The following is a 21224-nucleotide window of genomic DNA, read 5'->3' as shown; positions in this document are numbered from 1 at the left end:
AATGCCACCCCCACTCATAGGGCTTATGTTGCCCATCACCCCTGCCACCCCCACTCATAGGGGACCTGTTGCCCTGCACTAATGCCACCCCCACTCTTAGGGCTTATGTCGCTAATCACCCCTGCCACCCCCACTCATAGGAGACCTGTTGCCCATCACCCCTGCCACCCCCACTCATAGGGCTTATGTTGCCCATCACCCCTGCCACCCCCACTCATAGGGGGCCTGTTGCCCATCACCCCTGCCACCCCCACTCATAGGAGACCTGTTGCCCATCACCCCTGCCGCCCCCACTCATAGGGCGTATGTTGCACATCACCCCTGCCACCCCCACTCATAGGGCTTATGTTGCCCATCACCCCTGCCAACCCCACTTATAGGGGACCTGTTACACAGCACTAATGCCACCCCAACTCATAGGGCTTATGTTGCCCATCACCCCTGCCACCCCCACTCATAGGGGACCTGTTGCCCATCACTCCTGCCACCCCCACTCATAGGGGACCTGTTGCCCATCTCCCTTGCCACCCCCACTCATTGGGGACCTGTTGCACATCACCCTGCCACCCCCACTCATAGGGCTTATGTTGCACATCACCCCTGCCACCCCACTCATAGGGCTTATGTTACCCATCACCCCTGCCACCCCACTCATAGGGGACCTGTTGCCCAGCACTAATGCCATCCCCACTCATAGGGCTTATGTTGCCCATCAGCCCTGCCACCCCCACCCATAGGATGGGTAATGCGCCTCACATCCATCATGCTCCAACATTAGGTATGTCAGCAAAATACATCCCCCTAACATCATGACAACAGTGTGTAGTCTGTGACAAATGCCCACAACAGTGGATATGACTTCGAACATACAATGTAACTAACAGCACATGTGTGACCAAAAAATGAGTGTGGCCTACCCAAGGCAAGCATCACTATAGCACTGTGTCAATGTAAAAGAAAACCCCCTCACTGTGTAGAACAAAAGTTAAGTGTGGGTTTCCAAACTGCAGCAAATGTCGAGCATTGTGGTGATGGGGTCTTAACCCCCCCTCATCACAGTGACCAAAAGGTAAGTGTCATCATGGTCAAAGCTGCAAATGCCAAACAGCATGTATGATTCCTGGTCCCAACACATGAAACACTTTTGGGGCAAACTAGTGGTTGTGTCCCATACCCACAGAGATGTGGTGAGGCTAACAGTGCTGTGAAAACATGGGGGCTGACAATGCAAACAGAGTACAATGACACAAAAGCAGAAGTGACCATCACAAAGCATACACACATCTCGAAAATAGACACACCAATCAAAACAACCTGTGAAGACTGTAGGTGTCAGGTCACAAACTCCCATTCCATGCCAGCAATGACACCTAACAACCAGGATGAATGTGCACAATGATGTGATATGACTCACAGGAACAGCAGGGAAAATCACAAAAACAGCATCCAGACAATGGCCCTCAACAGCAATATCAATGCACTGATGCAGATGCACAAACACAAACAGGCAACCTCACACTGCACATCTGACACAACGTGTGTGTGTCTCAGTATGCCCAGGCAACTACACAACACATGAGGGGGGCTGAACCACAGTGACACAGATGTGGACACAGTGCCATACAAAGGTAAACCATCATTGGGACACCCTTAGTGGGCAATCAGGCATTATGAGATGAGAGGGAGCACAACAGACACATGGGACACAAGCTGGAAGGAACACAAACTAACACAGCAAGAGACTGACACATAACAGCACCACCCCCAGGGACCAGACATTGGGGTGACACAATCATGCATGACACCTCCACTGTGATGACAAAGATAGATGTCTTACAAACTGTGAAAACCAGACATGTGTCCTGTGCCACAAGCATACATCACATCTATACAAACACAAATCACTCAGCATGGCCCGTCATCCATGGACAAACGGGAGCTAGGGGCCCATCCATGCAAACATTTACATCAGTCCACCCTCAACACCACACACCCTGTACTGCAACAATGTGCATCTGTGAAGCCCACATGGACAGGTGACATTGCACATGCACCTGTGACAAACACAGGAATGTTGGGAGGAAGTAAGGTGCACAGACTCATCACACAAGGACAGTTCACAACCCTAGTGAATGACAGACATACTGCACAGTATGCGGTACCTGGCCATGATGTCAAAGCTCACGAAAACTTCAGAATACCTCCCACAGTCCCAGGACAATGCAGAAGCCAATGAGAACCACAAGACACACATGCTGACACCTGCAAACATTGCAGCCCTGAACCAGACAAGTGGGAGCAGTCAAACACACATATACATGTCTCAATCACTGAAAGGTATCACCTAGGGACAACTACATGATATTGTGAACTAACAAGTGCCTTAGGGACCCCTGACTGTGTCCCATCTGCGTCTCACAACATCACCACAAATCAGAACTGAAAAATCCCAATGATGAAACACCAATTAACAGTAGTGTGTCATGCACCCACACCTATTTTAGCCCATTGGTAAAGTTGTGGGATGAACACAGTACCACTCAGCAAGCATAAACAACAGGAACATATCAAGGGAACACTGCCTGTGTATGAAAAGGGATGTGGACATACACACATGCTCACACAACACACACCATGGGCCCAGGCTATGTCACGGAACAACACATCCGTGACATAGCCTGAGGGTACCCAACTCCTGTGGAAGCCCAGCTGTGCCAAACATAGTCACAGCACGTCTCACTCATGTCACCAGAACACTTGGTCATTCAGCCATCAGTTACTACACAATGTAGGCTCTGGTCACAACAGCCTGGGTACGTGAGTCTCCCCTAAGTCATCTGCACATACTCAATACATATGTACAGCATGTTGCACAGAGAACCCAGTTGCTCCTATACAAATGATGCCCACACCTGCAGGTCCAGTGGAGATGCGCCCAAAGTCGGGGAAATAGACATATTGGACAATGGGAAGCACATCATATGTGCATGGGTGCAAGCCACAGATGTGACCATGCAAATGAAATGTTCACAGAGATGTCCACAAATTGTTGATCATGACACACCCAGTTAGCTGCAAAGGATGACATGGATACTGACCAGGATAGGATACATATCTCATGGACCACATGGAGTACCTCAAATCAACACCTCAGTATTCAATATTGGAAACCAAGCATTACAGGTGCAAGGTCATGCTAAACATCATCAACCTAATGTACAGTTAAATAAAGTTCACAAGGATGAAGAAAAAAGCTTTATTCAGCATATGAAAATTTAAACGTTCGTTCAAACAAAAGGCCAATTGCCAGTCCATTATCAAATGACAAGGAGTCAGCCTGGATTTAGCCTGGAATGTGTTGTGGCTGCTTTGTTGCTGTCTGAGTGTGTCTGTATGCCACTTGACTGGATGCGTGCAGTGATGTGTCCATTCAGGTGGTGTGTACTCCACAATAGGGTAGTACTGCTAACTTGTTTCTCTGTAGGTTTCCTGTTACATGTTTTGTGCATGTGTATTGCATTTCTCTCCTGTTCTGCTGTGCTTTTGACTGTGTCTTGTGTCTGTCCTTCACGGGGTAATTTACCTGTTGTTTGGTCAACACTGACCCCCAACACCCAGAATCCGACACCAGTGTGGGAGTAGTCAATTGACATCAAGTGATGTGCCACACACCCCTGGACTACAATTCTCAGACACTCTATGACCGTGTGTCTACCGTAACGTACAATTGCCTTGCAACTATTTTTGGATAAATATGTTGCTGATGTGTAATGAACCTGTGCAATGCTTTTTTAGGTGCGTTGTCTGTCTTCCCACAACTGAGTGACATTTGCTTACCTCACCTGTGGACTTGTTACCAATGGCAGTGCATAGTTGTTGTGTTTGGGCATGCCTATGTGTTTCAGGTCAACATCATTGTGTGGGATGAGTAACATGGCCATGGTGAGTATGTGTTGTGTTGCCATAGTGGTGTGTCTTCCTCACATGTGTGACATAAAGGAGATTGAACACGCACTGCAATGTGGTTATTTAAAAAGTTTGAAAGAAGTTGTAGTGTGCCACAGAGGTTTCACTCTCTGATCAGGGAGTGTTTAGAAAATAACTACATTGGAAGCGTTCTCTAGATTTAGAGAATGTCCCTCTGGGCGCAACTTAACATCCTAATGCATTTCGGACTCTTACTGAGTCCTTCATCATGGGAAATCTAAACAAAAAATGGAAACTTATATATATTTAACGAGGGTCCACAACCTTTACAGGGATGTTTGAAATAATTATAGTCAAACATGAAAATTGAGAATATAAAGCTGCAAATTGATTGAAATGAATACAATTTCATCGCCATATGAATGAATAAATGATCATTTGAACTTCATTTACAACGTTTTGAAGATTTTCTTTACACCGTCAACAACCACGTGAAAATCACATTTGAGTGATCCTTCTTAAGTTGCGCCCAGAGGGACTTTCTCTAAATCTAGAGAACGCTTCCCTCACATGTGTCACATCAGCATGACTCACCTAACGTTGGTCGCATTGTTGCAGTATTTGGCATGCACTGTGTTGTGTAGCAGATCGACATCTCCATGACACATGACAAGTTGGAATCACAACAGAGGCAAGTATGGTGTACTGGTGAGTTTATTTTCGAACATGTGTGAGGAAAGTGCACAGGATGGTGGGTGCTGTACATTGGTTTTGGAATCCAAAGTTCACATTAGAGTTGGAAGTGCTGGTAGATGAAATGTCCAGAGTAAAGTCCACAGTCATCTGCTACATTGGACCAACATAAACCCTCCATGTCATGTGGGCGAGTTGTGTGCGATTGAACAAGGTGAACGGATTGCGCACAAAGAACATTGTCCAGAACAGGTTTAGAGGTCCTGGGGGATGTGCTGGGACATCTGCCTCTCACATGTCCTTCTTCGGACGACCCCTCTTCTTCCTGGGTCGGGGAATCCTCAGGTGCAGGCCTCTGCGGTGCAGGGGACTCTCCGCCAGAGTCCTCCTCCCTCCCTGTGGCACTGTCAGATGGTGTTGCAACAGATGTTGTGGCCACACAGGGAGGTGCAGAAAGGTTTGTGTTGATCTGGCAGAGGCATTGGAGTATGTCCCAATGCATCGCAGTAAGGGCATCCCACTTTGCCGCCATGCGGGCATGGTGGGCAGCCTGCTCCTGTTGTATGTCCTTGAGGATCCCCACTACCTGGCCAAATCCTCCGGTACTATCCAGGTACGCATCTACGATGCGTGCCAGTTGGGGGTCATTATGTATTCCAGACTCCTCTGCAAGGTCCGCCCTCTGCCTCCCACCCCTCCCAGCACCCCTATCCAAACGGGCAGGACCAGTGGCAGGACGCACAGGTGACACTGGGACCCCTTGGGTGGTGTTGCCGGTGGTGTTTGCTGTAGCTTCAGGGGGGTCCTGTGTCCCTGTGCAGTGGGTGTTCAGTGGCCTTCGTCTGTCCGTGTTGGCGGGGGTGCCCTGTCGGTTTCCAGATGCTGGAGGCGTGGGTATAGGGGGTGCAGATGTTAATTCTGCTGGTGCTGTATGATGACTCACACCGGAGGGGCCAGGTTGGTCGCCGTCATCCGAAGAGGACAGAGACAGAGTCAAAACAGAGAGCTCAGTGTCCACCAGAGTCTGGGACTGGGAATTCTCTTCATTTGGTGCAGGGTCCCCAGCACTACCTGTGTTTGGAAGAGACACACAATGTAAGTTATGTTTCTACAGGCATCAATGGTTCACAAACATGAAATTTTCTACTGTACGAACAGATGCCTGCCTGTACACTGCTTTTTTCCAGCTTGTCACAGACAGAGTTTGATATTGTTGTTGCCCATTTCCCAGCAGGACCTTGTGCTCCCCACAACAGAGCCCAGTGTCAGTCATATTGTCAGTCACTTCCAACTCCCTGTGAGGCGAGCATGGTTCTGTGTTTGCTTGCTGGGCCATGTGGGGGGGGGGGGGGGTGGATTGTCTGTGACTGCAACTCCCATCATACTCTTGGCTACTCCCCTCTTCCCAGCATGCCCATACTTCTTCCCTCTTGACTCTGCTTCACTGTGAGGGGGTGTGACAGCAATGGCAAGATGGCGGACTGTGAAATCCTTGTGTTTGCTGTTGCCCATTTCCCAGCAGGGGCTTGTGCTCCCCACAACAGAGCCCAGTGTCAAACATCTTGTCAGTCTCTTCCCACTCCCTGTGAGGCAAGCATGGATCAGTGTTTGCTTGCTGGGCCATGTGGGTGGGTGTGGATTGTCTGTGACTGGAACTCCCATCATGCTCTTGGCTATACCCCCCTTCGCAGCATGCCCATATTTCCTCCCTCTTGACTCTGCTTCCCTGTGAGGGGGTGTGACAGCAATGGCAAGATGGCCGACTGTGAAATCCTGGTGTTCGTTTGCCTAAAAGTCCAAAGAGAGCCCCTGTGCTTCACACAGCAGCACCCAGTACGGGGAATCTTTTGCTGATATTTCACAGAGGTGTGGGTCAATGCATTCTACCCAGTGAGTTGTTTGGAGTTTGTGTTGAGGGGAAGGTGTGTCTCCACATGCTGATAAGTATGGTCAGAGCTGTCAGTCCTCCTTCCCACCCGGCCAGACATCCCTCCATGAAACGTGCTTCCATTGGAGGACGTGCAAGTTGTCTTTCAGGATGTCAGTCAGTGGTGTCCTGCTTCTGATTTGCATACAACCCCTACCAGGGCCTTGTGCTCCCCACAGCAGGACCCAGTGTCAGCCATCTTGTCAGTCATTTTCCACTCCCTGTGATGTGGGCATGGTTCGGAGAGATCTTGATGGGCCAATTTGGATTCAGAGCATTATCTGTGACTACAAACCCCATCATGCTTTTGGATACACTCACTTCACCTGCATCTCCACTATTCCTTCCTGTCAGTCAGCTGCACTGTGAGGTAGTGTGTTTGTGGTGGCAAACTGTCTGGCAGTGTTTATTTGGCTTTGTGCCACTGCCTTGCTCTATTTGTTTGTAGGTTGATACATGTCATGACACAGTTCCAAGTCACTATGGGATGGCAGGTATTGAGTTTGTCTAAGTAGCATACATATCTTGGGATAATTATCTATTGGTTACTGTGGCTTTGCTAACGGTGTGTGGTTTCACTCTCCCCTTCCTACACAATCTTGGGTATGATGTTTGTGTACTCACCAGGCTTTGGTATGTCTGCTAGACCATGGACGCTCTCTGGTGGTAGAATGTCCCGCACCTTCTCCTCCCAGGTCCTGAAGTAGACTGGTTTGGCAGGAGGGCCACCGCCAGTGCGCTGACTCAAGGTGTGATCCTTCTCGATGAGCCTCCTGCGCACATCTTACCACCTGTTCTGGATGTCATCCTTTGTACGCAACGTTGGTGCTTGTGCATTCACCTTGTCCACAATCCTTGCCCACATCTTTGTTTTCTGTGACATGGGGGTCCTTTGGACCAATGTACCAAACAAATGTGGCTCTACTCTGATGATCTCGTCTACCAGCACTTGTAACTCACTATCTGTGAACTTTGGATTCTTCTTTGGGGGCATGGTGATGGGTGGTGGTGGTGAGTGATGTGTGTGTGAGGGTGAAAGTAAGGGCGGGTTAGTGTTGGTTTAGCTAGCTGTATGTGTGAGCGCTTTTGGTGAGGTGCTGATGGTGTTTGAGTTGTGTGATGGGTGAGTTGTGAGTGTGTCTGTGGTTGCTGTGTGATGGTGTTTGCTGCTGGCTGTCTCTCCTATTTGCAAGGGATCATGGTAGTGATTGAAGTCCTTTATATCGGTGGAGTTGTGGGTGTGTCTTTGTCCCAGGTTTTTTTTATTTGATATTTATTGGCTTTGTCATTGCTTGTTTGGTCCTTTTTTTGTCTTTTTGCCTTTGGGTTTTTTAGGCATGAAGGAGACGTTCTTCTGACCGAGACGGACGCTGATGTTGGCTCGTGCGGGTTTTTCTGCCTCGTTCATGCTGACTATCTTCTGTATTTCATACACATCGGTCGAAGAGATCTCTATTACTTGTGGGCCCGGTTTTCTGTGCGTATCGGTCGTGCGACTTGGTCTCCGAGCCGGTCTGGTTTTACATGCATTGCATCGTACTGCGCGGGTCAGACATCGCGGGTACGTGTTGGTCGGGTTCATTCTGGGTTTGTGTCGGTCGGTAAAACCCGCGTTGGTTTTCCAGGCCGATCACTATTTTCCCTACGGCTCGGTCGTACGGCTTGTTTCCGTACGTGTCGATTGTAATTCACACGTGTTGCATCGTACTGCATGGGTCGTACGGCTCTGGTCCGTGTCTGTTGGTCGGTACGTTTTGCGACCCGAATCGGAATCGGCCCCTTTGTGTTATATTTTCTAATTCTTTTATGTTTTTATGGAAAGAATAAATGTGAAAATATTGTTTTTTATAATTTCTATATTATTTTTAAGAGCGGGATGTTTATTTTATAGGGGATAAGCGTGGGTAGTAATTTAAAAATGTGAATTATTTTTTGTTAAATTTAAAAATTTGTAAATTTTTTAGGAGCAGGATGTTGGGTTTATAAGGAATAAGGGTGGGTAGTAATTTAAAAATGTTGTGTCAAAATTGTTATACTAAATAAAGATTAGAAAAATATAAATTTGAATTTAGAAATTCGAAATTGGAAATTTTTAATTTTCAAACTTATGTATCTTAATTGAAAATGATAATTTGATATTCAAATAATTACATCAAATTTGTAAAATTGGTATAATAATTTCAAATATTTTAAATTAAAAAATAAATAAAATAATGTATGAAAAATGTGGCAATTAATTAATAATATATTTGAAATGTACAAATTTAATTATGAAATATATGAAAATAAAACTTTCTTATGAGAGGAAATATATTAATGTAAATTTTCGACAGATTTTCATTAAAAATGTATTGTAAATTTATATAAATATTATTTTATTATATTATTTATATTATATTTTGTTACAATTTTAAAATGTTTTTATTTTTTAGAATTTATTTATTATTAATGAAATAGTTTAAAATATTATTTAAATATTTGTTAAACTTGATAAAAAATTAATAATTGATCTTTTTATATTTGTTGTTTTATTTTATTTGTTTTATATTTAAATGTAGAAAGAACATTTTTATTATTATTTTCTTATATGTATTTTTAAGGATATATATTTTAAAATACTGTAAATGAAATAGTGTATATTAAATATGTATTGGTTATAGTTTATATGAATTTGTTTTTAGAATAGTACATTTTTATGGTTTACTATCCAGCACTTTCCCTGAGTTTTATTGGGTGTGGAGTTAGAATAGTAAAATATTATGATTTAATATCCAGCACTTTTCCTGAGTTTTGTAGGGTTTGGAGTTAGAAAAGTGTTAGGACTCACGGGAGGTTTCCTCCTTTTAACGCAACGCTGGCTACCATCTCCCCCCTACTAAATTATCAAAGGTCAGTTCATCCCTCAAGCTAGAGTGCTTGTTGGCACCAATGGAACTCAAAGTTGGCTGCCAACATGCACATACTGCAACAGCACACCGCTGTTAGCAGTCTAGTCTTTTTGGCTTCAGAACACCTGGTGAAGTGTGCTTCAACATTCCACTGCGCACTTCACTGAAGAAATAATTGGAAGAGCACCTGTTTTCCACAGCGTCGTGGAAGTCAGTTAGGGTAGCTGCTATAAAATAGGGGTTAGGTTCGTCGACTATATTTTGCTAAAATAAAACATTCTGTGAGAAAAGGTTATCGTGTCAGAGGTAAATTTCTATTTAAAAAGGAAACAAAGTAATAATATATTTTCCTTTGTTGGAAAACTGGAACTACCTTTCAGTAATTGCTTTCCTTAGCCGAGAAGATTAAATAAAACGCTTTTTGAATCAGCTGTTTTATTCAACTGTTCCAGAATCTATCAGACCCGGGCGTGACCTTTCAACACACCGTGTCTTCTTTGACTGAAACTTGTTCCCGCTTCAGAGAATTAATTAAAAGGTGACAGTCAGGGTCAAAAGCGCGGCATATTTCTTTCTCATGCCACGTGTTAGGTTTGAAGATAAATAAGTGAAGGCCCAGTTAACCCCTTCGACGCTCATGACGGAACGGTTCCGTCATGAGCGTCGGTTGAGCTGTGCTCATGACGGAACCGTTCCGTCATGACCACGCCCGCGCAGGTAACGGTCAGCACCGCGGGGGAATCCGCCCCGCATGGAAGGGGTTAAAGAACTCCAGTAATGTTCTGTGGTCAGAATAAATTAACTCTTCAGCAAACATTAAAACCCGGGGCAGAATAAATTGTGCTTCCAGCAAACATTAAAACTAGCCTGAATAAAAGGAACGCTTCATTTTAACCATTAACCTAAGTTCTGAAGCATTGTTTAACTAATTAAGGATAGAAAACCAGTCATCCTACTTCAGAAACCCCAGTTCAAGGCCCACTCCAGTCTCTTAACAATGAGTTAATAGAAAGAAAGAGAAACCCAAATAATACGTAAATTAGGAATACAGCAATAAATACTTACCTTATCTTTCTTACATTAAGGAATAGCAGGATCAAGTGCAGATTGTACCTGAGAACGAAAAGAAAAGAGATTTGAGTGAAGACTTCTCATACAACCAAGCAAAGAAAACATGAGCAGTAGAAGAGAAGTAAGCTTCAGTAAACATTCTGGTAAGATAAGTTATATATACACCATAGAAAAATCAGTAAGTTAAAAGGCACAGTAAATAAAGGTGTATACATGTTAATGTTGCAGTCCTGTAAGAAGAAGAAGAAGACGTAGCTGAACAGGCAGAATATTGGAGCAGTCTCTTCTCTGTCCCAACCCCTTTCCCCCCTTAGAACTTACCTGCAATGGAATACTAAAAGACCTAGCAGGGTTGGTTCTGAGAAGGGTATTGGGATCGAGCATCATTCTGCTCCTGTCCCAACCCCTTTCCCCCCTTAGAACTTACCTGCAATGGAATACTAAAAGACCTAGCAGGGTTGGTTCTGAGAAGGGTATTGGGATCGAGCATCATTCTGCTCCTGTGTGGTTCAGACAGCAATAAGTATTTAGATCCTGACAGAGTGAAGTGTTATGTAACATGGGGGTAATGGCATCCACACCCCAACTACACAAAATGAACGCAACTACCCCCAAGCCCTCACCGGCCAGAACCACAGTCAAAAACAACGCTAATGCCACTAACATGTGTATGCCCCATTGAGAAAGCAAGGCCATGCTATGTCCCATGCTACACGAAGCACTAACCCAAGAATGGATGTCCAGTATGCTGGGAGGGTGGGTGTCACAAAACGCATTGTTGAATTCCGAATCAGACACAATTGCCCTCATCCCATATGGCCCAGGTACATACCCATGCACCATGCGCAATGCACAGGGACTGGGAAAGTACTGACAAGATAACTGACACTTGGCCCTGGTGTAGGCAGCACAAGGCCCTCCTGTGACCAGTGCAAACACAAACATCAAGACAACAAGGTCAGATATCTAGGTCAGGAACTCACACTCACTGTCATGGCAGCATGCTCCATGGGGGGACAGCTACATCACCTGGGAGCCCCAGTGCCAAATCACACTACACCCACCAGCAGGCCCTGTCACACACACCCCTTACACAAGCAGACACCCCCAGGACAGGCAATGGATTTACCCACTGTCACAATGAACATGCAACACAACAAGACCAATACATAGCTGAAGAAGCATCCAAGCCAAAATCTACATGTCAAAGACTCAGGAGAAGATATCAATCTGTCCCCCGCAGCATACCCATCCCCAAGTGAACAGTGAGGAGAATGCTAGGCACATACAACTACCTGGAGGAACAGTGCCAACTTGAATGTGTATGAAACATGGATGTTGCATGAAACAGCATTAACATTGTCTGTCTCTCACACACAGGGCAACGTGATGAGTCTCCCCCCAACAATGGGGGTGAAGAATCACAGTCCCAGGCTCAGGAGGAACCTGATCCCACCGGCAGCGACGCCTCTCAACACTCCGCGGATGACCCAGACTGACCTGGACCCTCTGGTGTCCAAGCCCCTGCAGGACCAGGTTCAGGAACATCTGTACCAACCATCACCTCCATTCCTGCCACATCCCAGGAGACACCGAGGAGCCGTGCCCGCAGCGAACAACTGAGCCAGACTGACCAGGAGGGAGAAGGTGCGCCAGGCACCCAGGAGGAGGCAGACAACACCGCCATTGCCATCCCTCAGGGGTCCCGTAGACCCGATGTGCCCACAACGGCAGCCCAGGCTCGTGTTGGCAGGGGTGGTGGGAGTGTAGGCAGGCAGAGGCGAGAACCTGCCCAGCCAGCTGAAGGGACCGGTATGTCACACATAGACAACATCATGGACGCGTACCGGCGTGACACCAGGAAGTTCAGCCAGGTAGTGGGGACCCTCACAGAGATAAAGGGGACCATCACATAGATGAAGAACCAGCAGGCCGAGCAACACGCCAGTCAACAAGAACACCAAGGACGGATGGAGGCAAGACTGGTTGAGCTCCTGGCGGTGCAAAGGGACATAAGCCATTCACTCCGTCGGATCGCCGACAACATGGGCAACCCTCCCTGTGCCACCAGGCGAAGACCACCACCAGCCACAGGGAGGGAAGAGGAGGAGGATTCGTTCGATGGAGCGTCCCAAGCATCATCAAGGCCTACATCTGAGGGTCCCCCGAGGAAGGTGGGTCGTCCACGGAAAAGACCGTGAGAGGCAGCGGCCCATCCACATCTCCCAGGTCACCTGGCCTGGCACCTGGCCTTCATGTGCGACAGCATCACCTCATTGACTGACATTATCTGCCACATGGACTTGCTGGTCACAGTCTGACCAATGATGCCAAACTCTGTGGTCTGGACTCTGCTGACTTCAAATGCCAAGGATCCCATCTCCCCCTGTGAACTTTGGATTCTATGGTCCCTGTATTGCACCTTTTTCTGTGCACAAATCATACACCAGACCTATAATAAAAAAATTAATAATTGTAATTTTATGTTGCAGTCATTTAGCATGAGTCCACAACATACGTGTGGGGATATGTCAAAGTATGCCTGAGTGTGGAACTAACTCCAGCCATCCATACACTTGGATCTGAGTCCGGTCGAGGACACACATGGGTCACAATGTACCACCAAATACAGACATGGAGCCCAATACTCACCCGTGATGGCCTCAAGCTGCTGAGGAGGGGCTTGCAATACTGCTCAGACAGACCAATTTGGAAGAGTATCATGAAGGTGTAGAGGTCGTGGGTCATGTTGAGGTGCCCAGGGAGGGAGTCCTAGGTCTGTTTTGCGAGTTGGGAGAACTATCTCCTGCATGCAGTTTTTATGTGGATGTGATGAATGGTGGCCAGGGCAAGGTGGGCTGCACGGAGTTGGGCCAACGGGGTGTTGGATGACACACGTCCAAGCTCTGTTTTGGGTCTGGGGTTGTGGACTGCCTCCTGAGTGTGGGTGAGGAGTCTGAAGGGGATCCTGCAGCAGACAGTGAGCCATTGTAGCTATCTCAGGTGGACGGTGATGTGACTGGGGCGGGGGATGTTGAAGATGAGGTGTGCGGATGCACCCTGGATGTGGACAAGTTCTCCTGCAGTTTTGCTGTTGTTCCTCCGTAGAGGGCGGTTCTGTATTTGACCCGGATGGTATCGTGGACCTGGGGGACGGTCTCTCTTGCCTTGGAGTGGATCTATCTGTGGATCATTTGCAGCACGCGGAGGGTGTTGCAGCATGAGGTACAGATGGTGTTGAGTTGCATGGTAATTGTGAGCGATGAGTCCATGATGAACACCAGCTTGCGTGCGTGGCCACTGGGTGCAGGTGCGGTGCCCAGGCCGGTGGGACACAAGGATTTGACCCAGCCGTAAGGGGACAATCCTCAGATGATGACCTCAGTCCTGTCCAAGTCCAGCCTCAGGTGGCTGATGTTCAGCCATTCGTCAACAGATCTCATGCCTTCTTGAAGGTTGGATCTGGCAATGGCTGTGTCTTTGTTGAGGGTGAGGAGCAGCTGGGTGTCAATGGCATACGAGATGATGATGAGGTCGTGTGTGCATGTGATGGTGGAGTGGGGGGTCATGGAGACATTGAAGATCGTGATACTGAGAGATGAGCCCTGGGGCATGGGCCAGATGACCCCAGTGTACTACATGCTGAAGGGTGGAGACCGACTCCCTTGGCCTTGCTGGTGAGCTACTTGTTGATTTAATCCTGGGCCCTCCTCTGGATACCAGTGTTGGAGATGTGTGAGCTGACAGTGTGGTAGCACATGGTGTAGAATGCCGTTAAGAGGTCAAGGGGGTGGTCTCACCATTGTTGAGCAGGGCAAAGTTGTCGTTGGTGGTGGCAATGATGACGGTTGCAGTGGTGTGATTACTGTGGAAGATGGTCTGGTGCCGGTTGCCTGGAGCTGTTTGCGTGGTGGAAGTTTGTCAGTTGCTCGTTGAGTGTCTTCCTGATGACATTTGCTGGGTAGGGAAGCAGGGTGATGTTCCATGAGATTCTGCGGTATTGCCGTCCATTGTTTAAGAAGGGCCTGGGTCTCTGCATGCCTCCAGCTCCTATGGAATGAGGCAAACTCAAAGGAGACATTCATGACACGCTGGATGTGGGCTTCAAGGATGGGGAATGATGTAGTTGAGATGTTGTGTGGGAAGGGGCCTGATGGAGAGCCAGAGTGGATGGTGCACATGAGCCAGGTGGTGTATTTGCTGCTGACGGGAGTCCAGAACCTAAGGGGGGTTTGTCCCGTGGATAATAGTGCTGTCTGCCTCTGTGTGCCAAGGCTGTTCTGTATGTCCATGAGCTTGCAGTGGTAGAAAGTTGCTAGGGATTTGATCTGCCGTGCAAGGGTGGAGTTTCTTTTGGATGGAGAGCTGCTGTCAGTTCACTCACAATGCTGATGAGCTCCTTGATGTCGTGTGTTTTGGTGCCTCTGCCCTATCTGAAGGATCTCCACTTGTCCTTGCTGATGATATGGTGATGGCTGTGTGTTGCGTTTTCCAGGGCTGTAAGGTAACTGATGGTTCTTTGTGTTGCAAGGTTTGCACAAGAGTCCGGCTAGATCTGTATGAGTCCAGTAGGTCTGCCTTGTCCCAGGTGGCTTAACTGTTGTTGTGCTTCACAGGAAAGTCCGTCAATGTGGCAAGATTGTTGGATCAGTTGCTGATCCAGTGTGTGAGGTTGCAGGGTGTGGCGGTAGTGTTGGTTCAAGTGTCCCACACAGCTTGTCTGTGGTGACTTACATCAAGCATCTTTGGGGGATCGGTAGCGGGGTGTGGGGCAGTGTGTTGCTTGTCGGAGACGTGGATGCAAATGTTGATGGACCAATGATGGATGGTGGTGTGGTTCTCCTCCAGCAAGAAGTTACTGGCCCCCAGACACATGTAGCCTGTGGAGGTGAGGGCGTGCGTGCAGATGTACGTGTTGTTGTACGCATCGTATCACTATTGTACTGGTGCCGTACGGGTACGTGTGAAATGCACCGTACACGTCCACTTACGTTGTTGCGGTATGCAGGGGTTGCTGGACACGCCCCCCAAGTGACCAGACCCTGGTGGTAATGTATGGGCTCCATATTATAGGTTTGGCTTTGGGTATGGGGTATGTTTCCTGCCCCTCACCCTCACCCTGGCCCCTGGGTGTTGTTCTCACCTTCTGCGGCGTGTGCGTCGGTTTCGGTGCTCCAGGTCGTAGGCTAAGAGGCTAGGGATGACACGTACGATGGGGTTCATGGCATGTATGTCATGTACCGGGGCTCCGTTTGTAGGACTCTGCTTTTACGGCTGTTTTTGGCTCCCGTAATAAAAGAGCCGTACGGAGTGCCGTAGGGACGAATCGTACTTGCTGGGTCAGAAACCGCTGCCTAAATACGTACGGACGTCGCGTACAGGCTGTTCCGGATCAGATTAGTTGTTTTTTTTTACCCGTACGGTCTTTTGTACAATTCGTACGGAAAGGAGCTTTCTGTATGAAACGTACTACCTAGGTTGTAAGGAAAGTTTACCGGGTACGAGTCGTACGGAGAAAACGCTCCGTACAACGATTCGTACAGCCTTTTTCCAGGATTGGAATCGGACCCTAAATGTTACTTTATTTAAATAAAATTTAGTATGTTAAATAATTTTCATTTTTTTGGTATATTTTGAGTATATATAGTTTTTAACATTTGTATAATATTAGGAAATAAAGAGTTAATGTAATAAACATAGTTTGTAATATACATTAATTTTTATATGATACATTTTTTACATAGAATAATTAATGTATATTTTACAATATTAATATGTTTATTTTAAACAGTTAAGAAAATTATAAAATACATTTTTATACATTTTGAAAGCATTTTTTACTTTTTTCCATTCATTTCTATGGGGAGTTAGTCCTATTTTTGTTTTAATTATGCCGCCATTTTGTTTTCCTTTGTTCACTTTTTAGGCTATCCACTTCGTTGTTTGGGTCATTTGTGAAGGCGGAACCTCGCGGTTGGGAGCTGCTTCATCTACGTTCCTGTAAGATTACTTTTAATTACTTTTAAGTTAGTTTTAAGGTAGTGTTAAGTTAGTGTTAGTGTTAATGTGTTAGTAAAAGTGTTATTTACCCGTTTCTGCAAAAGTTACGTGTGATTTACGTAGGTTAGTGATTTCACCGTGTATTTACTCTCTAATGTTATTACAATGCAATGTTATTTTAATTATCATTTTACTATGTGTGTTTATATTTATTATATGTTGTTATTTTGATTTGTGGGTTTATATATTTGTTATGGGTGGGTGTTGTTTGATTTTATTGACAAGTTCAGGCATTGGTGAACAGATGGAATTGTCCACGTGTTTTTTTTTTTAAATAAAGGAAACTGTTGTTGCTTGCTTTAAAACAAGTTGCTATATATTTCCTTTTTTATCGGGTTTTTTGAGTGTTTTTTTACAGTTAAATATTTTTGGGTTTTTATGGTTTCATTATCGAGAGGATTGCTATGTTGGATTTTTTGTCTACAGTTGTATTTTTCCATTTTTGGGGGTTTTTCATCACTATATGGATTGTTTTTCCCTTGGATTGTTTTTTAATTCATCTATTTCGAGGATATTCCACAGCTACAAAACCGTAAATTGTTTTTAACATTACTGAGGGTGGACAATGTCTATTTGTGAATTCATTTTTATTATTAGTTATATTATGTCATATGATATTGAGTTATATAGCAAATTTCATGACATAATTTAACTAATATTAAAAGTTCAATACTTTGTGTGTATTCCACCAGGGAATGTGAAATGTTGGTTGTCTATGGTGACCTGAACGATGTAACCTTCCCACCCAGGTGTCCTCAAAGTAATCCAACAAGGGAGTTAATTTTTTTTCATTAATGCGGTAGAAAGGACTGTCAATTAATAAGATATAATAATTTGCCACTTCTGTTATTGGTACGTATGCTAGTGCAATTAATTTTTTTATTTGGTAGGCAAAGTTGCTGTTAGTAGAGTAGTCAATACTTTGGTAGATTTTTGGAGGTGTCTCCACATACTTTGATTAAAGTAGTAGTAACACCCTTGGATTGCAGTATGTGGATATATTTTTAGAATAGCTTGTATCATAGCTAGTTCAAAATCTATTATGATCCTCTGGGGATAACAATTATCTATTAATTCTTTTATTGTTGTTAATAGTTCTATATAGGTGGGATTATTTTTTATTTGGCAGCAATGCATAAATGAAGGGAATATTAGTTTCCTGAAATTCATCATGAATGGTGCAAAGTTGATAACATGGTTTTGAACACACTTTAAAAGTTCAGTCCATCATCAATGTTTCACAGTTTTTTTAATTTTTGCAAGTTGTTATTAGTTGCAAAAAGAAGAATTCTTTTATCATTGCTTTGGTTGTCATACATCAAGAATTTGTCTCCTTTGTGGTAATAGTATATTGTGGTAGTATTTCAATTTCTTGAAATGTTTGGGGGGTGGGTGGAGTTGGATCGGATGCTCCTTTAATTTTAGCTATTAATCCTTTCAGATTGGGGATGGAGGGCAATTGTCCTGTGACATGTTCTGGTACTTTTGTCAACACATTTTTCAAGATTTCAATGCTTGTCTGTTGGGAGCCTGTGCTTGCTTCTCTAATTGTTTCTAAGGCTTCCCTTACTTCTACTTCTGTCACATTGGGTGGATGGTTGTGCTCTCTCACATTCACAACGTTGTTATCTATAGTTGTAGCTCGACCATATCATGCAGTTGAATAGTATTTGCTACATTTCCAATGTGTTTTGTTATCTTTCACCTTTTCTTGGGTGTAGGTATAACATATGTAGCTGAGCATTCATTTTCCTTTTTGTGATGTTATAAAGCTTGCACCTTCAGCCATTTCTAGGGTATATCTGTGAAGACATATATATATGTGTTGAGTAAATATGCTATTGTCATATATACATTTTTATTGTTTGATTAGTAATATAAAAAAAATACTTACATTATTGCTTTTTCTGTTTTGTTTATGGCTTTATTTGTTGTTTTTGCAGTTTAACCATTGTAATTTCTGTAGATGGGGTAGAAAATAGTTTTGTTAAACTATATTGCATATTATTTTTAGTTTCTTTGTTTTAATAATTTATTAGTAGATGAATGTAATTTGGTGGATGTTCTTTGGTAGATACAGTTTGTTGAAGCTGTGATGAAAAATGTATACATTAGTTTTGTTTTATATTTTTAAGCTTGAAAAAAAGTATCAGACAATGTTACTTTATTTGCAGGTACACTTTCCTTTTTTAATAGTTCATGAATTTTTATCATGTAGAATTAGATAAAGTAGTCAATCACATTTGTATTTTATAGGTTTTTGCTGTTGTTGATAGAAAGTTTAGTTTTTATTTAAAAAGAAGAGAATATATTCAAATAATTTAGGGAATTAAGTTAAGGATTTTGAGGACTTTATATTAATTAAAAAAAGCTTTTTCTTACCTGTATTGTTGTCTAATCTGTTATAGTAGTTTTTGTAGATTTTCCTTCTCTCTCTCTCTCCAGTAAAGTAACAGTCTTCCTCCGTGTTTGGCCGATAAACTGTAATTTTCTTTAAGTAAGGTAATCGTTTTTATAGTGGTTAGTTAAGTAGTTCTAAATTTTAATTGGTTTGTGGTCTTCTAGTTTAAATTCATAGGTTGAGATACGTTTTTTGAATTTGGTAGCAGTTACTTTTTAATTAGGTAATTATATTGGTTGTTTGTTAGTTTTTTATAAAATGCTTTATGTTGTAGATATTTAAACATTTGAGTTAATAATTTTATTTTATTATTTAGAAAATAGTTGTATATGATATGTTTCTGTTTATAAATATATGTTAGTGAGTATATATATTAATACTTGTTAATGTGTATATTTATCTCCGTTTTTATAATTTATTTTTATTTATTTTAAATATATTAAATGTATATATGTTGGTATTATATAATGTTAACTATTTTAATATATGAAATTATTAGATAGTTGAAAGGAGTGTTTTTTGTGTTTTTTTATTGTGTTTATTGTGTTTATTTAATGTTGAATAGTATTGTCGATATTTTTTGTATAAGTTATAAATATATTTGTAAGTTGATATTAGTGTTATCGATATTTTTATAGTATTTCTTTTTAATTTACATTTTTCGATATTTTTGTTTTCGATATGTTTGCAGTCTATATATTTGTTAATGATATTTATTAAGGCAATAATTAAATATCGATATTTGTGTAAAAACTTGTTTATAGATAGGATGATGATATTTTTGTATATGATATTTTCACCTTGATATTTTTGTACGTCAGTGTTTTTGGGATCGATATTTTAAAAGTGATCCAATTCATGACAAACCAGTCTAGACATCCTCAGCATTGTATGCACTGTATTTATTTATCTAAGCTAGGAGCGTGTACTGTGGGGCCGTGGAGCACTGTACATGGCAAAATTGAATGCACGTCACACATGTGGTAGACATGCAGGTATGTTTAGACAGTTAGTTTAATTAATACAAGTAGAAAGTATAAGGAAAATAAATATCAAGGGAAGACGGGGAGAAGGGAAACTGTTCAGGGAGGGAGCCAGATTGTATAGAGGTGGCTTTTGAATCCTTGCCTGATCTGTACCAGTGATGGAGAAAGACTAAGAAACGGTACAAGAACATTCAGGAGTCTGAGTCCATGTGCCAAATACGTGCATGTGTGTTATGAAGTAGCATCATGCCTCCTGCCCTCACATACCTGTCAGCAGGGGGGTGGGGGTGCTAAGTTACTGCTTTGGTGCACTATATAACTTCTAAAACTGTATTTAAATGCTCAAAAATAAGAAAAACACGTCTACTTAAACAAAAGCAGATTTTAAAACCTGGGTGTACACGAGCTAGCAGTCCAAGGAGGTGTTTTTTTATTTTTTTTTATTTTCTAGACCTCTTTGAAATCGCGGGTCTGGGCTGGAGAGGAGTCGAAGGCTCAGATTTACTATCCTAGCACACAACACATCACAGCACACATGAAAGTTGCCTTCTGTGTTGTGTAAGAGGGAGAGAGCAGTAAAGCTCCACATCTACAGATATATGGCACTGTCCTACTCTCTCCTTAGCGCTAGCACACAATGAGGCAGCTAAGCACCACACACACACACACACATATTTTGCAACACAGTGTAATGTTGTCTGTGTGAGTCTAGCATAGGTTTTGTGCTGGGTGGATACCCTTCCAGTACAAATTATTATAAATTCACTACGTTTTCCCATTTCGGAGGTATGCTGTACAGTGCAGCACACATGCAAAGTGAGAAAAGTTAGAAGAAATAAAAGCATTTCTCCTTTTTAACGCCTGCTTCAAAGTGGTGTTATTTCTTGGTACAAAACCATGTCTACTTTTGTTAGAAGATAGGGCTTTGTGTCAAAAACCATGGGTGGTTGCATGGAAACGCTCATGTACCACCCATGGAATGCCCACCTGAGGCAGAATAATATAAAACAGCAATGTATGCTCCTTTTGCGTTACTTTGCGTAAATCCACCCAAAAAACTTTTCGCAGGTTGTCACAAACTGAGCACAAAAGGTTTGCAAATCTGGCCCTGAGTCTCCGGGAAGCAGTAGATTATTTACAAGGACCCTCTGGTAGAAGCGTGTCGGGCTGCCCACACTCCTGCCTCAGGTTCAGCTCCTGAAATAACTGCAGATGAGCTGTGTGATCTTGGAGGTAGTGATGGGAATTCCAGAGAGGGGGCAATGGGAGAC

The 21224-nt window shown here is 43.7% G+C and overlaps 1 protein-coding gene across 3 annotated transcripts in view; it reads right to left on the bottom strand.

Annotated features, from left to right (window-relative positions):
- The window catches only part of LOC146829915 (butyrophilin subfamily 2 member A1-like), a 193064-nt gene that overhangs the window by 149903 nt on the left and 21937 nt on the right, over nt 1-21224 (bottom strand). For 2 of the 3 annotated variants that reach the window (XM_085604184.1, XM_085604186.1), the window contains exon 2: nt 10501-10585. The gene's annotated coding sequence lies outside the window, so the exon portion shown is untranslated. The remainder of the gene's footprint in view (nt 1-10500; nt 10586-21224) is intronic. The other variant, XM_085604185.1, reaches the window with a different exon arrangement.

Source organism: Triturus cristatus, chromosome 5_1, assembly GCF_964204655.1.
Source record: "Triturus cristatus chromosome 5_1, aTriCri1.1, whole genome shotgun sequence".
NCBI classification, from domain to species: domain Eukaryota; kingdom Metazoa; phylum Chordata; class Amphibia; order Caudata; family Salamandridae; genus Triturus; species Triturus cristatus.
This window is presented reverse-complemented; position numbering and strand designations above follow the sequence as displayed.